Source organism: Crocodylus porosus, unplaced genomic scaffold (genome assembly GCF_001723895.1).
Source record: "Crocodylus porosus isolate Cpor-Errol unplaced genomic scaffold, CroPor_comp1, whole genome shotgun sequence".
NCBI lineage: Eukaryota > Metazoa > Chordata > Crocodylia > Crocodylidae > Crocodylus > Crocodylus porosus.
In genome coordinates this window covers 183,279,227-183,295,893 of record NW_017728886.1, presented here as the reverse complement: position 1 = coordinate 183,295,893, position 16,667 = coordinate 183,279,227, and positions in this window count along the sequence as shown.

The window sequence follows — 16,667 nt, the reverse complement described above, 5'->3', positions numbered from 1 at the left end:
CCCCACAGCAGGCAGGAGCAGTGGGGGAGCATCTTGGTGTTGCTTCTGTTGCAGTAGCCACTGCCTTCTGATGGGGGCAGGGAGCTGTAGACCCAGGGCCCTGGCCCCATAGCCCTGGCAGCTGGGGGCCCCCTCCAGCAGGGGTGGGTGGGGAGTGAGGGGCACTAGCAAGGCTAGGGAGGTCTTAGGGGGGAGTGAGGGGCACCAGTAGGGTTGGGGAGGCTTTAACGGTGGGAGTGAAGAGCACTAGCAGGGCGGGGGGGGCCTTTAATTTTAATCATGGATCGGGGGGGTAATCAGAGAATCTGTGATATTTTAAATCAGGGAAAACTAGGATCCCTGGTCAGAACATAGCTGAGAAAATGAATAAATGAGCCAAATTCTCTGCTAATGCACATTGTCACAGCTTCATTGACCTCATGACAGAAAAGCAATATACACTGAAAGAGAGTTTAGGCCACTATTTCTACATGAGGGAACATACACATAGGAAAAAACAGTTCAGGGAAGGGTAACTTTGAACTAATGCAAATTAAATACTATAATGTTTTATCTTAAATTGTGATATTTTGGTGTGAATTTACATTAAGAAGCTATTATCTTTTTTAAATAACCAGACATTGTCAAGGAATCGGGTCTCTAAAAGATCTAACATTCCCTACAATGTGTGCAAAATAGTTTAAATTAATGTAGCTTTCTTGCTTGTATAAAATAAGCAACTGCTAGAACTCATTTGCCGTTTTTCAAGCATTCATTTCTGTATTCCTTAGTGAAATTCAATACCATTAAATAGTAACTGCCCAGTTTACTGTTGATTTAGCAGCTTCTGTGTATTCTTTCTACCAAATATACATATAAATGTGCTAAGATAATTTCCTAAATGTTTGGTTTTTGGCTAAGACTTCAGTTTAGACAGAAGGACATAGGTCTTGGATGGAAAAGAATATGTGGGTGGTACTTTGCATTGGGATGGCAATTGAATTTTTGTTTGCTGATGAAGTAGAGTATAGATGGAAAAAAGATGGCAACTGAAGACAGAATTCTGTGGAAACCCTACATACGGTGCTAGTGACTAGAAGATGTTCTGAAGAAGCAATTAGAGTTAGGAGAGAAGTCAAGAGAGGACAAAATTTCAGGAAAGAGAGCATCATTTCAGTGTCCATGGGCATTTATACACATACATTTGCCTGCTCCAACATGCCAGTCTGCTCCTGCATGTGAGGCTGTCCGGCACATGAGCTGATGCACCCCAGGCTGTGTCGCATACATGAAAATGGCAGCAGTGTGCTTTTGAACTAAAATGTCTTTGAAGTGCTTTAGTATAAAAGCATGCCGCTGCCATTCTCTCAGCATTGACATGCATTTCGTCATTTATACAAATGTATGAGCCACAGTGCCAGGAACTCTTAAAAGCACCTGGCGCTGCAGTGCAAGTGTGTGTACAAATATCGAAAGACAGTTGACAGGTCAAAGAGAAGGAATATATCAAACTGGACAGCATGTTACTTGAAGGATAGGAATTCTAGACACAGAGAGTAACAAAGCCTGATGAATGAGGTTAGAGATTAAAAGAAGATGAGGTGGTAGGTGGATTTGAAAATTTTTTTTAATAAAATGCAAGAGATTAAAGCATGCCTTTATTGCAGGGTGAAAGAGAAAGGCTAACTAGTAAGGGACAGATGATAATAGCACAAGGTAGATCAAATGGCATGGGCTCGTAGGGCAAACAGAAGAGGAAAAAGCTAGAAAGGTGGAGGAAAGAATACATTTATAGGAGGTCAGCCAGGTCATGCAGTTTCTGCCAGAGAGGCTTTGCATTGTATTAAAGCCACTACTTTTAGTAGCAGAGAAACCAAACACACCATAACCTCATTTCAATTGCCATTATTCTATACCTTGTTAGAGTAGTTAAGAGAAAACTTCAATTTACTTTCCAAAAGGAAATTGGCACAGCAAGAGTAAATAAAGATTGAGAGTTCCTTTTAAAGAAAAGAAAAGCTTTTCATCACAACTCATGAGATGCTTACATAGTACTGAAGCAATTCTTCATCCTGAGTCAAAAAGTAATTCTTGTTACAATTCATGGTACTTCTACCAAGAACTGAAGAGGAGAGGAATGTCTAATCTACATATATAAAAATACTAAATGTTCCTAACAAATTGCACTTCAGGGATCAGAGCTTTCAGTTTTCTTAATCATTTAAAAGCTGGACAGATTTGGCAAAGAATATATTAACACTGAAATATGACACAAACATATGATGATTCATAGGAACAGGACTTAAATATAAAATGTATTTAAGCGATCCAATTCAGATCACTCCCTACAAATACTAAGATAGTAAGTTGTACAGTTAAAGTGCTTTATTTGAAGACAATAGATTGTGCAATTAAAGTGCACAGTTCAGTTTGTGCTACTGCTTCTCTTCTGCCACAAGATATAATAATTCCTATGCCTATAATGTTAGGAGAATGAGATGTTCATTACAAACAAAGCATCAAAGGTTTCAAAGGTAACCTGATGAAGATTATCTTCTATGACTACTCAAGAAACTACCAAAGCAATGATCTGAAATAATCTTCTAGTCAAGAGAAAGGAAACCACACTCAGTGATTTGTGCTAATTTCATAGATTAAGTCGATTATAGGAAAGTTTTTTGTACAGGGTTCATTGTATTTAAAGGATAAGCATACCAGTTCAAGAATTAGTGCCAAGGATATTTCTAGCAAGTTACTCACATCCAACAAAGCATATATAGTTGAATGGTGCCCTAAGAGGCCTAGGACTGGGGCTTTCTTTTCTATCTAAAGATTTCAACAGGAGATGCAGCAGGTCTCTAGTCCATTTGCTTGGTCTCAGAGTAGTCAAAGCCTAAACGGTGTAAAACCTACAAACCTTTTCTGCAATGGAGGGGAAGAAGGGAAAAGTTGAACTGATTAGTGGAAGAAAGGAAGTATTGGTTAAGCCTCCAGGTGTTTATCTGGCTCCACAAATGGAAGCTATAACTTCTTCCTGGTTGCATTAAATTGTACCAAGATGTAATCTTAGACTGAAGAGATATGACTTCTAGAGAAGGTGCATGTTCTAGAGCAAGGGTTGTCACGTACCCCTAGGGGTTCTTGGAAAGGTGCTAGGGGGTACACACACCTGGGTGAGCACAGGGCACCACCACCCACCATCCCACGCTGCCACCTTCTAGGAGCAGAAAGGGGGTGAGGCGACGGCAGCAGCTCCCTTCTGCGGGCCACACAGGCACGGGCCGCACACGCACTGGCCAACTGCCCAGACACGGGCCATCTACCACCCTGTGCTGCCATGCGCAAGCTACCTCCAGCTCCGCATCCAGCTGCTGCAACCCCACCCACCTCCTGCCATACCCCCCACTCCATGTCCGGCTGCCGCCACCAGAAGGGGTACTCTCCTTTATTAAGCTTGAAAACACCTGCTCTAGAGTACACATTCTAGAATTAGACTTTAAGAGAAAGAGTAAAATGGCAGCTGTGGGGGGAAGGAGGCAAACTGGGGGCGGTAGGATAAATAAATCAAAGCTATATTGGCACATACAAAAAGGGCTTGGTAGAACAATGAAAGAAAATGGTGACTAAGGATCACAGAGCCCAGGATAGGGGCTCAAGTATAGGGCAAGAGCTGAAGGGAGTGAGCAAATGCCAGATGTGGTTGCTACAGAGGTCAGGATAAAAAGATTGATTATTAAGTATGTGGAGACCCTGTGAGACGGTCTTGTGTTACAAACATATTCTTTATTTTATGCAAAAGTTATCATTGCTTTTTTCCTAACAAAATGAACTTTTAATATTCTTAATGGTCACAATCTGATTATTACTACTATTCTGGATGTTGGTATTAGAATAATTCTCTTCCACTTTAGAAGGTAGCTTGAATAGCTAACTTTCTAAACTGTGTTTTTTTTCAATAATGAATAAATGAAGCTAAATGGTGCTTGTCATCTGTGACGAGCTGGATGCAATTCCACAGAGGATGTTATAGATGCAGATTGGATTGAGCCAACAAAACATTTACAATTAACCTTTTACTGATTAGCCCTAGCCATTTTTAAATTGAGATGTAGTAATAGGATTGTAAGGTGGCGGAGATCAGCTAGAGAAGCAATAACATCAATTACAACCAGTAAATTTCTACTGAATTAATAACTACAAATTAGATAAAAACCATGTAAAAAACCACTTATAGTATGGAAGGCAAGTACTTCACAATGTGGAATTTTAGGTAGCGTGGCCAAAGAGCATGCGGCTGTTTGATTATCATCTATTACTTCTTAGAGGTATGTTGAGAGCAAAGCATTGTGGCAAACTCCCTCTCCTGTGTACTCAAAACTATTAATTCAAGTTAAAAGAACCCCGCCCCCCCCAACAACCTCCTCCCCAACAACAACCCAATCCTCCCCCAACTTAATTTTACCTTACTAAATTTCAACTTTAATGCTGTAGGGCTAAAATACATGCCTTTTGGCAATTAATTTCTAAATCATATAGCTTTAATGGCACTTGTTATGATGGCACAGACTTAAGATGTTTTGCAGCCATTGAAAGGATCCTCAGTGCTTAAGGATCAAATACATCTTTTTTTCCCTAAATCAGGAAACTGAGGGGGGAAAAAATAAATATCGATTAATCTTCATTTTCAAGCCAACAGGTATGTGTACATGTTACTGACTAATGCTGGCAATTTTAGCATAAAAGGTAAAATATTAACGCTTAATAAATCCATTGCAATAAGACTGTATGTTCATCTCATACACACACAAGCACACCCCCACACACACTCCCAGGAGCAGACCATATGGCCCATAAAGCCTGCTATCATAAATACAAGAGCACAGATTTACATTAAGGATCTTGTCATCCTAACACCAATAATCAAATTAGTGTATTTTCTTTTCTTCTCAACCCCCTGAAACAATGTGTCTAGAGCCAAACGAACTGCCTGCCTTTAACAATCTGCTGCTTCTACTATAGGCCAAATTCCGGCTGGAAGATTCATGCGCTCTTTCACGCCTTCATTTTAATTCATGAATATGGGACTGTGATTTAGCAGTTTTTCTTGATTCCATCCCCCCTCCACACACAGCAGTTGACACCATTTATTTATGCCCTCCATTTTAGTTTAGGATAAACAGGTCAACATTAACTACATTTTTTTCATTCTTTATATGGTTCTAAAGAACGATTTCTGATGTTCTCTACTTTCTGGAAGTGTCTACAGGTGCCCCTCGCATCACCGTTGTTAGTTTTAGGAAGTACTAAAAATGACAGTACAGGATTATTTTTAGCAGCTACATCACCATAGCAACACACTCCAGCAAGGCAGCTCATTGCTACAGCGACATAGCATTGGCATCACAGTTTGTGCCTGCCGATGCTACGCCGCTGTAGCACGTCACTATGGCAACAGTGTCATGTGGAGATGTGCCCTCTGCCTCAACTCCAGCTGTTTCCTTTCTTAAAGAGGGTGATCAGAACTGCGAAGAAAGCTCCAAATCCGATTTACTTCTGCCAGATAATCTTTTCAATTTCACATTCCCAAGTTTGTTTGCTTTTCCTTTTAATTGCTGCCATAAACTGTTTTATTTCACTTGGAAAGTCATTGCACATCTCTTTTCCACATTATGTTCAGTGTTACCCTTTTGCAAGTTAGACTGACTATTTGGCATTTGTTTAACTTTATACTTCTTTCCCTTGAACTAATTCTTGTACAGTACAAAGCCATAATGTAACATTATTTTAGGTTTTCCATTCAGTTCACCGCATCTTTATAAATGCCCAAATGGGGCAGATGGAGAGTGCACATTGAGCAGTAATACCAGACAGAGACTCATAGATTTGGAAGTTGGTATCTGCCACCATAGAGAGATTTTCTGGTCTTTAGCAGCTGGTTTGTTGGTTTTTTGTCTTTTGTTTGGTTGGTTTTTTTGGTGGGGGGGGTTGCTCTTTACCTACAATTTAGCATACTTATTCACTTCAGCCTCTTTTAAAATTCTGTTTTTTCATGGCCTTCTATGTACCAATGAAGACAGACTAACTCCTACTCGAGAGCTTTCTAGGACAGACCACATACTCTAAATTGCTCTTGGGCTACGGTCAAGTTATTTTTAATATCACCATCTGCTGTAAATATTTTTCTTTTTCATTAGAACTTATGCTTTTAAAGGCCTGATATTTTAAGTAGCAATGTAAAGTGTTGATGAATAAATTCTTTGAAAACTGCAGCTTCAGCTAATTCAGAAAATAGTTTCAGCCAAATTTAAAAAAAAAAAAAGGCGGGAGAAGGGAATAAAGAAAAACAGCTTTTACATTTCCTAATTAAGCCATTCCAGCTCAGGTGGGGATGAGGTCATCTCGTTTGACTCCCTAATTTTACCCAGTTGATTATTGGTTAGCGTCCATAAGACTTGGAGGGACCTCATCATGGGGTCATCTAGTCCAGTCCCTTTCTCAAGGCAGGATTATGCGGGACTAAATCATCCCAGTCAACTCTGGATGTCTTTACATGCACTTTGAGGGGGTTTTAATTAGAGTAGCTCCTGAAAGCTGCTCCAATTAAAGCGCTCACAGCGTCTCGTGTATTCACTGTTCCACACTTCAGAATACTAATTAACACGTGCTAGCAGACTCATTTAATAAAGTCTGCTCCAATGCATTCTAATCAGAACGTGCTCAAGCAGGAGTCAGGCACATGTATAGGTGCTATCTAACCTGCTCTTAAAATTTTGCAGGGATACTCATCTGGGAAGTGAAAGATCTGTCCAATTCAGACCAGGGATTTGAACCGACTTTTCCTATCTCTCAAACTATACTGGGCTACTCGGTATTTGAGTGAGACCTTTCTCCTACTGAGGTTTTCCTACTTTGTATACAGTATTTTAAGATTTTTTAAATCTTAACTGAAACAAGTACAATAACCCCAGCTTCACAGCTCCCAAATGAGTGCCTTAACCCTCTTATTATATGTTTTAATTGGGAAAATGAGTCTAAATATATATTTTATAGTATTCGAACTGGTTCATCCAGAGAAACTGAAGGAGAACCATGCAAGAATACTTTATATAGTCCAACAGTCAGAGGACCCTCCTGAGTTAAGAGACTTAGACTCAAGTGTCTACTCTGAATTAGGTACTCAAAAGATTTAAAGCAAATTAATGAGTTTATCCAACCTTACGTAAATTGCTGCAGTTTGCAATTCCATTTTAAAAAAATTATTTGTACAGCTGTAGCATGAATTTCCCATGGTCAACGCTCCCCTAGTACCTATCAGCCCAATAAGAAGTATTCCAGCGTTTAGAGCCAATGGCACATCAGAGCGTAACACCAATCTGACCGTATTTTACTCCTCAGCCAATCTAAGTCCCCAACCTGAATGAGCAGATACTTATTTACAGCTGAATGGACTCAAGATAATCTTCAGAGTGAGGTTCAAATTCATATATCTGGATCAATAGCAAGGCATTTAACTGTTCTGCTGCCATGACCTAAGTCCCCATGGACTCGATAAATTTCATCTTTAAATAAATTATATGGTAGTACCTATGCAAACTGTTTTGTGGGCAATATATTCTGAGAATCAACTGAACTGTATTCTCAAGACACTTTTAAGCACAGAGCAGCTTCCCCCACACAGACTTAAAAATATTTTAAAATGGACATTGGCAACATCCACTTGGTCCAATATTTAGATTTTGATCACAGAAAATCTTTTCCATAATTGGAAATAGATTTTTTTTTCGAAGTTCTGCTTTGAAACTCAAACAGAACTGCTGTAGGGTAAATCAATAAATAATCTTAAGAAATGCACACGATTTAGAAATCTAAAAATAAAATAGATTATTTCAGCTCATTGCCCAAGTTAGGAAAAATGCCAAGCACAGATATAAATCCAGTTTACTTTTTATTAAATTAAATTTTAACATATTATTAAGAAAAAAAAGAAATGGCAGTTGTTTACAAAATATAGTACTCAAATGCCAATGAAAATACTGGGTCTTTTGCATGATTTATTCTTTGAAAAAGATGGTAAATTAGATTTCTACTTGCAGCATCTTCTTCCAGTACGGACATAGGAAAGAGAGGTTTATATATGAATGTTTGAATAACAACATTTTGATATGAAAATTTTCATTGAAAGAGTTACTGCTTTATTTAAATTGAAATTTCTAAGTTTTTCACCCTCCCTAAATAATTACTAACTCTAGGACCATTGTTGTTTGAAGAAAAACCCACATACGATACTGGAAACTTTTGCAGAATTTTGTACATATTATTCCCCATGAAGAAATGGCATGAAGTTGCTTGCCCTTCTGCCCCAACTGAAGCAACAGAGCTTCTGGAGGCCAAACCCTGATTTTCACTCTGCATCTAAGTAAGTACCTGCCAAAATTCCCTGGACACGCATCCTGTTTTTGACACTACCACTGAACCCTTTGTCCTTCTGGAGGGATCCCACAGACTGGAAGGGAGTGCAAACAAGGAATTAATAGTAAGTGAATCTTGTCTTCCTAGGCTTCCTGATGGCCTCTTTGGCTAGGGACAGAAGTTACACACAAACTGGTTTAAGTGATCAGAAACTGGTTTAAATCTGTAACAGAACATAAGTTCAGTGCACATAAACAAGTTTCAAAATGGCCCAAACTGGTTTAAGATAAACCTGGTTGAATGTAGTATCAGACTTAACCGAGTTGGGTCAAGCCAGTTTATGAAACTTTTGTTCCAGACTCCTTCCTGGTTCAAGTTAAATCACAGATCCACCCTCCGCCCCCCGGCATCCCAGCATGCTTTTCAGCCCTGGCCTGGGCTGTATTGTCACCTCCAGACAGCAGAGCTGGCCCCACCCCACTACTTTCTAGCCAGAGTAGGAGTTGGGCATGGCTAGATGCTGGCCCAGCATGCCCACCCCCATCCCTCCCCAAGCAAAGAGAGCAAGGAGGGGGCTTATTCCCCATTTCCTCCTCCCTCCCACCAGGGGACTGCAGTCAGGTCCGCTCCCTGTCCGCAGCCTGAAGCAAATGGGAAGAGGAAGGGGGATTTAATTTCCCCCTCCATTCCTTGTCCCACTGGCAGCCTGAGTCTGCCTGGCCAGGGCAGAGCAGCCCGTGTCAGCCATCCACCTGCTCCCCACTCCAGTGGCAGGAGAGGGAGCATGGCCAGAGCTGGCAGGCATGGCCCCACCTTGTGCCCGCCCTGCCAACAGCTGGGGCTGGGGCTGAGCCCAGCCAGCCTGCAAGTCCTGCTGAGCGGAGGCAGAAGGTCCAGCCTGAGCTGGGCTGGGCTGGGCTGCAGGGGCTGGGCTCTTTCCAGTGGGCCGCAGCTTGAGTTGGGGCCCCAGGGGCTGTGCAGCCAGATTACTCCCAACTCCCTGCACCCAGGCTCGGCAGAGCTGTCATGAAGCCACAGCCGGCTGGGAAGGGCCCTTTGCAGCAGCTGTGGCTCTGAGACAGCCTGGCTCGGCAGCACAGGGAGGAGCTGGCCGGGTAGCGGACTGCCCGGACAGGTTAGAGGTGCCAGCAGGCCCCAAGCCCAGCAGCCACCACCACACCTTCTGTCCTGTGCAGCACCTGGCAGCTGCAGCCACATCACAAGTGTGGGACACCCAGGGCCAAATGTGCTGTTCTACTCCCTTTGCCTTCAGCTGCCACTGCCACTGTTGCCCTTACTCCTGCCGCAACACACCACTTTGGCTGGGCGGGTGGAAAGCTTCAGCCCAGTGGCTTCTGCCCAGCACATGAAGGCTGGCTCCAGCTCCGACTGCTTTCCACCAGCTGTGCCCACTCACAGGGGATGCTTATCGCGCTGGGTGGGCAGAGTGGGTGGAAGGCAGCTGAGAGCTGGAGCTGTGGGGAAGCTGGCTCGGCCCAGCAGGGCTGTTCTGCACTCCCCTCACCTCCAGTTGTAGCTCCTGCCACCCCATGCAGTGCCACTCGGGACACTCAAACTCTGGCTCCTGCTCCAGCTGCCTTCCATCCCCTCTCCCCACCCAGCACAACGAGCAGCCCCTGCGGGCAGGCGCAGCAAGTGGAAGGCAGCCAGAGCTCTGTGCTGGGCAGAAGCTGCCAGGCTGAAGCTTCCTGCCTGCCCACTCAAAGTGGCATGGTGCAGCACAGCAAGGGCAGAGATGTCAGCAGCAGCAGCAGCCATAGGAGGAGCAGCTGGAGGCAAGGGGGGCAGAACAGCCACCCAGCCTCAGTCAGCCTGCAGCTGGTGATGTGGTTACAGCTGCTGGGCTTGGGGCCAGCCAGCACCTATGAGCTGCCCAAGCATCCCACTACCCAGCCAGCACCCACCCATGCTGCTGGGCCAGGCAGTGACAGAGACACAGCCACTGGGAAGGGCCCTTGCCAGCCGACTGTGGCTCCATGACAGCCCTACCCACACAGAGAGCTGGGAGCCATTTAGCTACACAGCCCCCACAACCCCAGCCACAGCTTGCTGGAAAGGCCCCCCATGACCCAGCCGAGGCTGGCCCTTCCACATATGCCTTCATCAGCACCCACAGGCCAGCTCGGCTCAGCCCCATAACCCTAGCCCTGCAGCCCTAACCCCAAGCACATAGCAGGGCCATGCTGGCTAGCTCTGGCCAGGCCCCCTGCCACCTGAGCAGGACCAAAGGGGGAAAGCTGGGCAGACCCAGGCTGGGGTCTCATGCCTGCCTGGAGACATGGGAGTTTAATCTCCACCCCTCTTCCCTCCTTTGCCTGAGACACTGCCCTGGCCGGTGTCTAGCCTCAGAGACAAGCCTGGCCGGGGCTGCTTCCCCGGCACACCCTGGCTGGGGTCCCTACAGGCCAGTTTTACTCCTCCCCAATCACTTAGCCCCTCCTGGGGGCCTAGCCATGACCCCTGGTCAGCTTCCCCCTACCCTTGTGACTGCTGACAAAAGGAAGGGAAGGCTGCTCTAGTGCCCCCTGCCTTCTAGCCTGAGCCACTGCAGCCATGTGCCTGCAGTTCCCAAATCAAAAGTGAATATCTCTTCACTTGCAATTCAGTTTAATCTTTGCAGGTTAAACTAATCTGCAAAGACTGAATCAGTTCAGGCTCCAGCTTTCTGAACCTCTAGCCTTTGGGTATAGATTTTCAATTCTGAAAGGAAGAATGCCTGTATTGGATAGGGTTAGAATGATGCTTCAAACCAGGGCTGTCCAAATTCAGAGCAGCTGGGAGCTGTACACTGCACAGGGCTGCATGGCACAGGAACTGCATGGACTTCTTGGGACCTCCTGCTACATAAGCAGCATGAACTCCCACCCCCCTCCCTCCACCACTTCTATACGAGTGATGCTCCCCAAATCGCTGCCAGATGACCAATACAAAGCCTTTTTTTCCTGGCTTGTGCAAGCCCTCCTCCCCCACCACTACTCCCACATGGCCAATCTTCCCCCTGCCACTGCTGCTGTGCTAGCTGCCTCCTTCTCCCTTCTTCCCTGCCCCTGCCATGTAAGCACCCCACCTAAGCTTCATAGCTGGTGCTGTTGCATGAGCAACAAGCCCACCAGGCCTTGTACCATGCTTTCTTACCCCAGAGACTTCAGCTACCACCGCCACAACAATGGGCACAGAAGCAGCCAGGCAGGATTCTTGGGGCTACATATTAACCCCATGCAGGCTGGGTGCAGCCCACGAGCCACTAGTTGGACAGTCCTGCTGAGGGCAGAGTCTACCCTACACTCCAGATTCCATCCCCAAGCAGGAATCCATGTCATTAGTTATCACTCCTTCCACTGAGGCAAGAGAGGTAAAGGCTGCATGGTACAAAAAGCCAATATTTTAGTGCAATATAGCTTCGTGCTTGGCACACTAAGCCACCACAACAGCAACACTTCATTCTTTTAAAAACAACCACAAAACCCAGTGTACATTTCTGAACAACTTGTAGACACCAGATGGTTTGTATTATGCTTATTAATTAAGCAAGGACACACTCAGAACTGGAAGCTTTAAGCAGTTTACAGATGAAATAACTATGAGCTTAATGCCGAAGTTAGGGGGCTGGATCCTTACTCCCATTCTGCATTATTCAGTACCATTATATTGGGTATTATACTTTTGCTTTTTTAAACAGTCCAGCTGGGGATTCTTCCAATACAGGGATGCCACAAGTGATGTACAGAGCATACCTAGCTCTACATCTCCTAATCTCCCTGTCTCCCACCCCTGGGTTTGGGGATCTGTTGAGGGCCCTTGTCAAAATACTATGGTACCATGGCATCCTATGAATGTTACAACACTAGGAGCTGTTGCAACCAGGAATAACTGCAAATAGCCCTAAAACTGTTGCACCAAGGCAGAATCTGCCCTGGACAAAATTGTTGTGTGCATCCATGAGGAGAAAGGTGGCTTCTTACTAGGGTACAGTGAAGAATTCAGCTTGCTTGGATTGAAGGCTTACCCAAAATCTCTTTCCTCTTTAATCTCAAACGCTAAGATCAAAGAGCATGGTTATAAGAAAATACTAAAAAACCCAACTTTCCTATACTTAAACTAAAAATCACTAGCAGGCTTTCCAAAACTCAAGACAACACTGACACTCATTAAAAGGTCCAAACTTTAATAAACACATTTCCTTAACCCCTTCAAAATGGACTAAAAGCCCACATGCTAGTAATTAACTAGCTATAAAAAAACCCACCCCTCCAGAGAAAAGAAAATTCCTTGCTCCATCTTTACAAGCATTCTCTCCCAAAGTTTCTTGTATATTTCCCAAACTTTTCCTCTTCAGTTTACAGCATTGAGAGTGGGTGGAAAGGACGAGTATATTCTCATACACATAGATATATCTGAAACAGTTCCAAATTTTATAAAAATAGAAGCCATTTGGATGAGTCATCACCATATTGAAATAATATAAGGTGATAAAGGCAACATGCAATAAAAATTATGCTGTTATTGATCACCATAGAATAGGAGGAGTGATACTTGAGTAAATCATCAAAAATACTTCAAGTGGAAAAAAAAAAATCACAGTACATTATTTAAGTTGGGTCTAGAATATAGGAATCCTTCTAACCAGCGATAAATAGCTCTTACTTAATAATTTTGGTTTGGATAACAATACCAAAGAAATAAATGGCAAAAGGCTTGTGTGTTACTGAATAAGTCTTGTATACCTAATTTATGAATAGGTAAATATATATTACATATTTTAACGCCTCCTTTAAAACTGATATAAAAACCTGATTGCAGACTTTTTTTTTTTTTTAAATTGACACTCATGCTGTTTTCTAATATTCTACTTCAAATTGTATGGTAATCAACCACAACATATCAAGGATCATATTATTGCCAGACTACTTTAATTTCTTTTTAAATGCATGTCATTTAATATCAAACAGAGATAATGTATTTTTTCTGTGAAACAAATACAGCATTTAAGTTATCATTAGCATATTGACTATCTGTAAAAACTTCCCTTTTAGATAGGTATCATTTTCAGGGAGGATTATCTCAACCAGCTTATGTCTCCTTTATCTGTATCGCAAGGGCATTCAAGAAAATAAATGTGAGACTTTTTAATCCTACAGTTTTAACACTAGGTGGAGCCCATTTCCCAAACCTTTAAACTCTCCTTAAACCAACTTCTTATAAACCCAGTACAGTATTCAGTCATGAATAAACATGATCAATATCAAGCAGCTGTAGTAATTGTCATCACATCCACAGTGCACACTAGCCAACCATAATTTTTCTGCATAAAACAGGTTTTAATACTGGGCAATGGGAGTATCTGCAAAAAAGCATTCAAATTCTTCTACAGATATTGTATATCAGATGTGGGGCGGGGGGAAACGCTACTTTAATAAGCTGAAAATATACAGACTTCTAATGTGTTATAATGACAAACAATGTTGTTTTGAGACAATTGAGAGAGTAAAAATCTTTTAGTCAGATATCCACATATTTTGACAGCAGTTTTGACTCAGTCAATGCTAGTATTTTTTTAGTTCTAATCTAATCCATTTTTTCCTCAGCTTTCACTAGTTCTAATAAAAAGCTAAAATATTTTGGAATGTCTTTGAAAACATGTCAGCTCTCTTATCCAAGCTGAACAATTGATTAACTATAGGTAAGTGAGCTCTATTGTTGGTGCAACACAGAGCACAGCACAGCACTATTCTTAAGAAAGATAGAGAAATTCTAAAATACCAATATCCAGGTTGGCTCTCACTCACTGCTACTGGATAAATTAAGTTACTGATCTCTCTGGCTTCGTTACAAAATCGTGCTAATTCAGCTAGACATTGAATCCATCTAAAAATGCAAAGGAAAGAGGTTGGCAACCCTTGTCTACCGCTTAGATGGTTCTGCTAATACACCTTTATCAATCTAGCAACTTGCTACACGAAGTTGTGCAAACGCTCACATGAAATACTAGGCCATATGAAGTTCAATATTGCTGACAGCTGAACTATTGTTGATTACTTCACCCTTTGAACAGTACAGCCTATTGACCTCACCTAACTCATTCCCCAACAAGTCTGTGATAATGGCTTAATCAAGGTTAAGATAAGCATGAAGGCAGTTCATAAGAGACTTCATTTTGTTCATAATCAGTGATCCATCCAGTTCAGCTAAATTAATCATAGAAGCTATATTTTGCATTTGTCATATTCCTCCATGCTTTTCACGAGGGCACTGGTTTTGCTTGAAGAAATTATTACTAATCTAAATTCACTGTTGGCTCCTAAACACTACTTCCAGAGGCAGAAATGAACCATCTCTAAAGACAGGTGCAAATATTGAAAGAAACAATGTGCTTATTTATTATAAGGTGCTAAAATATTCTACGGTAATCCTGACCGTACATCCTGGTTGAGGAAAGGAGCCACAAGTAATTTATGGACTACAGCTATATTGCATTAGCTAGTATAGGCAGCAGTTGAAATTAACCAAAGGTTTTTATATGAAGGATATACATAGATAATGCCTCTCATTCACCGTCATAGAAGTTTCTTAGGAGCAACAGCCCTATTACTGCCAAGGAATATGTGGGGGTGGATCCCACATGTTTGCATTTTTTTTCCAGGTTCACAGACAATAGGACTTTTGTCTTTAATAATTCAAAAACAGTTCCAGTCAAAGCTTTCAAATATTTGTATTTTAAGTACAAATGCAAGGTTTGCAGAGACACCAAAATTAGCACGGGTACTTCAGTGACATTCTGCCTGTACGTTTATCCTGCTTCTCAGCAATGATAATTTCACCAGCAGGGGTTTAGATGAGCAGAGCTGGCAGGGAGTAGGTCAGCAGTTTTACCAAGCCCAGAAACTACTAAGCAGTCCCTTAAAACAGCAGTGACCAGGGACTTTGAGGAGTTCCTGGCAGGGGTACGCTGCTGGAGTGAAGACGCTATAGCAGTGAGGGGCAATTCTGGCACCCCTCCTAAGCTGGCCACCAGGGTGGGTGCCCCTCTCATCCACACTTAGTTATGTGTCTCTTGCCCAGGCAGACATCATGCTAATGGGGCTATACTATTTACAATACCCAAGCTAGCTTAATATCTTTACACAACACTGCACTACACCATATGGACATATCCCCACATTACAATTCTGCGCATACTTGAATTTTTTTAAACCCTCCTCTGCCTGTCAAACTGGCATTACAACTGATATGTTTTCTACTTAAAATATGAATGTCATTAAAATATACAATCTGAGATGTATTTTTAAGCAAACATGAAAATAATTTGCTCTTATACTTCAAGGCCTGATCCAGAGCACGTTGAAAGCAACAACATTATTTGACTTCGATGGTCTCTCATTCTGACCCTTACTGCAACAGAGCAGTTATTTTATTAGTATATTATTAGCACATTGACCTTATGAATCTATTGTTTCCTTATTTTGCAGACACCTAAAATAGACCACAGAAGCAGTTTTCTTCCTAAACAGTAATGTTTAACTACTTCCTTATCATGAACATTTTCCTGTACACATATAATTTAGAAACCTTTGCCACTGTAATTTTCTCTGCTTCATTTTCTTTACAGCTAAGCCTTTGTGTGTCAAACTAAATATGTGTTCATCAGCACTATTATCCATGCAACAACTGAAAAAGAACAGCTATGATAAAAAAAAAAGAAAAGAATCAAAGGCTTTGAATATATATAAAAGAAATTAAAATAAAAGGCAAATTCTTCAGCTCGATCTGTCTGCATTGTAGATGAGGCCAATAGAAAGTGAATATTAAGACAATTGTTCTTTAAGTACAACTATGAGGACAGTCACTGTTCACTGACATGTGAGGAGACTCAAGTGGAGGGAAACCTCAGGGCTTTAGCTTTTCATAGCCAAGGATGCTGGGAATTTTCTGGCCATTGCACTTTCTGCCTCTGGAATGGAAGGATGCAGCGTGCACTATTTTTAACCTTGGCCACTGATTTCAGCTGGTTATGATCAGATGAAATAAGGGTCAAGCACAGCAAATTCTGATGTTAGGTATGCTGGGATAACAATATAAAAATGAGCACCAAGAAAGGGGTGGATGAGAAGTTTCAAACTCTCATTTGGAGTTGTGAAATCAATACTCTAGTGCTTGTCTTGAGAACACATGTAACCAAGGTAAATGAGGCAGTGGAAAGACTACCTAAAGATTATCTTATAGTTTCATAGTTTCATAGTAGCTAGAGTCGGAAGGGACCT